This window comes from Pteropus vampyrus, unplaced genomic scaffold (genome assembly GCF_000151845.1).
Source record: "Pteropus vampyrus isolate Shadow unplaced genomic scaffold, Pvam_2.0 Scaffold1, whole genome shotgun sequence".
NCBI classification, from domain to species: Eukaryota; Metazoa; Chordata; class Mammalia; order Chiroptera; family Pteropodidae; genus Pteropus; species Pteropus vampyrus.
Genome location: NW_011888782.1, coordinates 30,705,026 through 30,710,037, shown reverse-complemented (window position 1 = coordinate 30,710,037; position 5,012 = coordinate 30,705,026).

The window sequence follows — 5,012 nt, the reverse complement described above, 5'->3', positions numbered from 1 at the left end:
TACAAATAAATTCAGCAGGGTTTTTGCAAAACTTGACTAAATAACCCTAAAATTCTTACCGAATAGCAAAAGGCCAAGAAGAGTCAAGAGAAATTTAAAGAAAACAATGTAGAGAGATTTACCTTACCAAATAACAAGAATATTATAAAGCTATGGTAATGAAGGCACTACAGTATTAGCGTAAGAATAGAGTAACAGTCCATTGGATGAAATAAAGATCCTGAAAACAGATTTGATGTAGGCGAAAGATGGCATTACAAGTTAGTGGTAAGGGTGACTAATTTGTTAAATGGTGCTGGAGTAATAAGATTATCCACGTGGAAAGAAATAAAACAGGTTGCATGTAAGGTACTGTATATGAAAACAAATACCAAGGTTAGAGATCTAAAAAAGTAAACTTTAAAACTGTTAGAATAAAATATAGGAAGGTTTCATAATGACTTTGTCATATGGAAGGATTTCTTAAATGATATCAAAGCACAAATGATAAAGGAAAATATCAATAAACTTAACTGCAATAAAATTAGAAGATTTTAAAAAATAAATCCTAGTATAGAGACAGTTAAAAGAGAAACTACAAATTGGGAAAAGATATTTGCAATCTGTATTTCCTAAAGGATAGGAATCCAGAATATTAAAACAGCGATAAAAACCCAAACCAAAAGCCATCCAAAATAACAACAAAAGCAAAACAAATAACTCAATAGAAAGATAGGCAAATATACAAATAGGCAACAGAAACGAGGAAATACCAACGGTTTGCAGGTGAAAAAAATTTTGAAATAGGATATTATTTAATAGCCATCAGACGAACAAAAACTTTAAAAAGCCTGCCCATTGCAAATGTTGTGAAACATACGAGGAGGTTCTCAAAGATTGCTCATGAGAATATAAATTGGTACTACCACTTGGGAGAGAAATTTTACAGTCCTTAGTAAAGTTAAAACTGCATTATTTCTTTCACTTAAGCAATTCCTTCTCTGTGTTTAAACATGGATAGAAGTGTTAATTGCAGTATTGGTTGTGACTGGGAAACACTGTAAATTATCTCTAACAATGAGAGACTCAACAAATAAATGTTAGCGATATGTACAGTAGGATGCATTTTATGTCATCCATAATATACAGTTTATGTAAAATTAATTCGTGACGATGGCATCAGAATAGTTTTGCTTGTTTTCAACCTTTTGGTAAAACTTTGGATAATATCACCTCCAAGGGGACATGCAGGACTCTTCCTAGGTATGATAAATGTTTTATACCTTGGACTGGATGTTGCTATATGGATATATACTTACATAAAAGCTCATCAAGCTATACATTTAATTTGTGTACTTCACTGTATGTGACTTATAATGGAAAACTAAAAGATAAGAAGAGGTTCAAAAAATATTTCAAATTAATTAAAATTTGTTTAATCTAGGTGCCGAATCCTTGTATGTTCACATTATTCTTTATACTTTCATATGCTTGATCTATTTTACATTAAAATAATTGATTAGACAAAGACTATTGCTTTTGCTAACTAGAATTAATCAAGGTAAAAGAAAGTACTTAGTGTCATCTTCTCTTCACTATCCCTGACAACAGATCCCAATATTCCAGGAATCAATAAGTACTTCATAGCCAAACATACTTATAAAGTGATCATTTTGTTGAATCGAAAGCAAAACTTTCATTTCTTGACTATGTATAGGATGTAGGCTTTCTTAAGTGAGTAGCCAGAAGCATATATTGTTGATATGATGCTACCAACACACAAAGAACATCCATCCACTGATATTTTTCAACTGATGAAGTGGGGAATGCATTGCCAAGGACTTTTCTGATGTGAATCAACAGGTGGTCTGGCATCAATATAGCTATTTGTTCACTGGCTTCACCTCTGGTTTCAGAAAAGAAAAAGAGACGATACCTTTTCAATGCAGTATTTCGAGTCGACCATATGGAAAGCAAGGTTTTATTCCAGCCAATTCTCTTTCTCTCAAAACGTGGAGGAAAAGTGCCAGTCACTGCTACTCTTGCCACCAGCCATGGTACAGATGTTTGGAAAATGCAAAAATGGAGAAATGAAACAAAAAGAAAACCCTCAAAAATAAGTTTTGCATAAATGAAAAATAGAGTATGTAATTATCATAGGTGCAAAAAGGTAAACGCGTTTTTTATTTATCCTGTTGTGTTAAACTAAGACTAAAAGAGCCCAAACAAACGAAAACACCGATGTTTCGACTTAACCAGTGTTGTGTTGAAACTGACAATTACAAAGACCAACTGAAACCTGGCTAAAAGTGGGAACAAAAAACTGATTTCTTTTAATCTAATAAAAGATCTTTTATCTCTAAGAACGTTAGAATATGACCTATTTAAATGAACACTTATTAAAGAACAGATCCATTAAAAATATATATACATTTTCAGGCACCTAAATGGCAATAGAGTGTTTCTTTGAAAACTTTTCTGAGAAAAAAAAAAAATGGACTGAAATTATAACAGTTCCTAATATGACTCAGATAAAACACTTAGGAAGACATGTCTCCAAACTGTTCAAACATATACCCTTAAGTTGGCATAGCCAGCACGTGGCCCCAGTCCTTCCGAAAGCAAGTACCCTATTAGGTTTAAGCACATTAAATTATTCAAATAAGACTATCTTTGTTTAAAAGAAAGTTTAAAAAAATTTAATGTAATTGCTGAGAGAGCACATTGCCGGATTTGAAAGTAGGGCCTTGGTTCAGGCCCAGCTCTACCACGATCCTGTTGTACATCTTTGTTCATGTTATTAAACATCCTTGGGTCTAAATACCCGCATCGCTAAGGGCAGCTGTGACACAGCATCAGAGCCCCATAGTGACGCTCCTTTCCAGCCTTAAAATTCTATGAATCTAATGAAATTAGTCTAACATAAGTTTTCTTTTCTTCCTTCCTTTCTTGCTTTCTTAAAATAAATAGACAAATAAACAAATAAGTAAATATATATTAAAGACACATACAACATATATACTAATCAGCTATCCCTCTAAATGGGAAGAGAGAAAATTTTTTGTTGTTGCCATTATCAATTCCCTAATGTGTATTTAAGAAGAGAGTTCCCATAAAAATGATTTTTATTTTTTTCCAGAATCGAAAATAGCATATCATTTCTTTGCCATTTAAGTTCTATTAGGAAAGAGAACACAACATCATTACTGAAATCCTATTAGGAACTTTCAAAAGAAAAGAAAAGTCACTAAAAGTCCATTTTAAATTCAAATAGTTTGTTTTCATGTTTTCTTTTACAGAAAATATAAGTGCCACCACAAACTACTTTCATTTCCTTCCCCAGGGACAATATACTCAACTGGGTAAAACACAGGACCCTCTTCTCACACCCTTCCCACCTGCCTCCTGAAGGAACAAAGCTGAGGTATAGATTACAACATGAGATATTTGGGATGGGAGTAAAACATTTCATCTGGGAGACAGTACTGTGGTCAATGTGCCAAATATAAAAGAAAGTTAAGCCCCATCACAACTTTGGCAAGAAATTTGGGTTCTCATGGCTGAACAACGATAATCATTTTTACATAAGACTTTAAAAAATGAAAGCACCTGGGGCAACAGCCAGAAAATGTCTGAGAATGCGAGTGTTTCACGTCAATATCTAAACCAGATAAGACACTATCAATGCACCCTTAATGAAGGGTCTAAAAAGAATACAGGGCATCTGACACCTTGTTGAATAAGAGAAGCTCAGCTTTTGAAAAGGCCAAAGACTCAGGGCGAATGCTCCATTGTTCCAAGTGCTGATATGCCTATGGCACCAGCAGAGGCAAAAATACTCAAGAACAGGCAAGGCTCCTGTTACAGGCTCCAGCTTGGCTCTGTATGCTGATAAGCCTGAGACCCACCTGACTGTACACTCTGGGGACACCAAGGGTGGGTCTCCCAGGGGAGGAAGGCTCCTCAAACAGAAAGGCAAGAGTCGAAAGTTGCACAGTGTATGAGCACTCCCTGCTGGCAGCTGAAGTTGCAGATGAATTGGTGAAGTCTTAAAGAAGGCTCTCGAAGGTTTCTGTGGGGAGGCTAATGGACATACCTCACTTTTCAGGAAATAAGAGCATGGTTCTGATTAGGTTTGGATAGTTCCAGATGTTATACTGACTGAGGGAGGAGGAAAGGAAGAGGCTACTGAAAGAAAGAACTCTAAGAACTGGCAAAAACGATGTGTATACCATTTTCGTTAACTTTTTCAGCTAGTAACATTTTATAAAGTATATACAGGCCTGGCTGTGGGCACGTGCGTGGGAGGTAGAGGAGGTGCCAGAGGAAATGAATTTCCGTGCAGCTCTCTTTATCCCATCAAGAGGAATCCCTGGGACAGTCTAATATGTTTGCAACATTTACATTTTACAAGGAAATCCCATCCATAACCCTGATGGAACTGCCTGGTGTGTCCACTATACCACTGCTCCTAAGCCCTAGACAGGCGATCCTTGTTTATCTGTACAGGCCTGGGGCCACAATACTGATATCTCCCTCATGTTCCACTCTGTTAGGGTTCTTCCGTGTAATAAGATGAAGGTCAAAATGGCAGTCTGCTAAAAGCAGCAGTATTTCAGCTGCAGGAATAACTTGCTTGTCATCAACTTGTTAATGCAATAGTCAAACATTTCTTTGACATGTACAGTATCAGCTAACTTCAGCAGATAAAGGGTCTAGAACAGGAAGATGCTGCAGATGCTTTAGCTCGGAGGAAGGCTTAGCAGAGCCAAAACGTCAGCAGGGTCTGTTTGTTCCATACTTTCCATCGAGCTCTGCAAAAGAAATGTTAGATTACTGCAATGACAAGTTTGTGACAAGCAAGTCATTTGTGCAACTGGTGCGCTCCTGTTTTTATCTGTTTACCATTCAGACTTGTGAATGCCATTTCAAGCACTTACAGGATTTCTGGCTCCCATTAAGGGGAAATGGTTCCTCCACGTTTAGAATTTTCTGCCTCAAAGAGAATTACTAAGCAATTATTTATCCCTGTG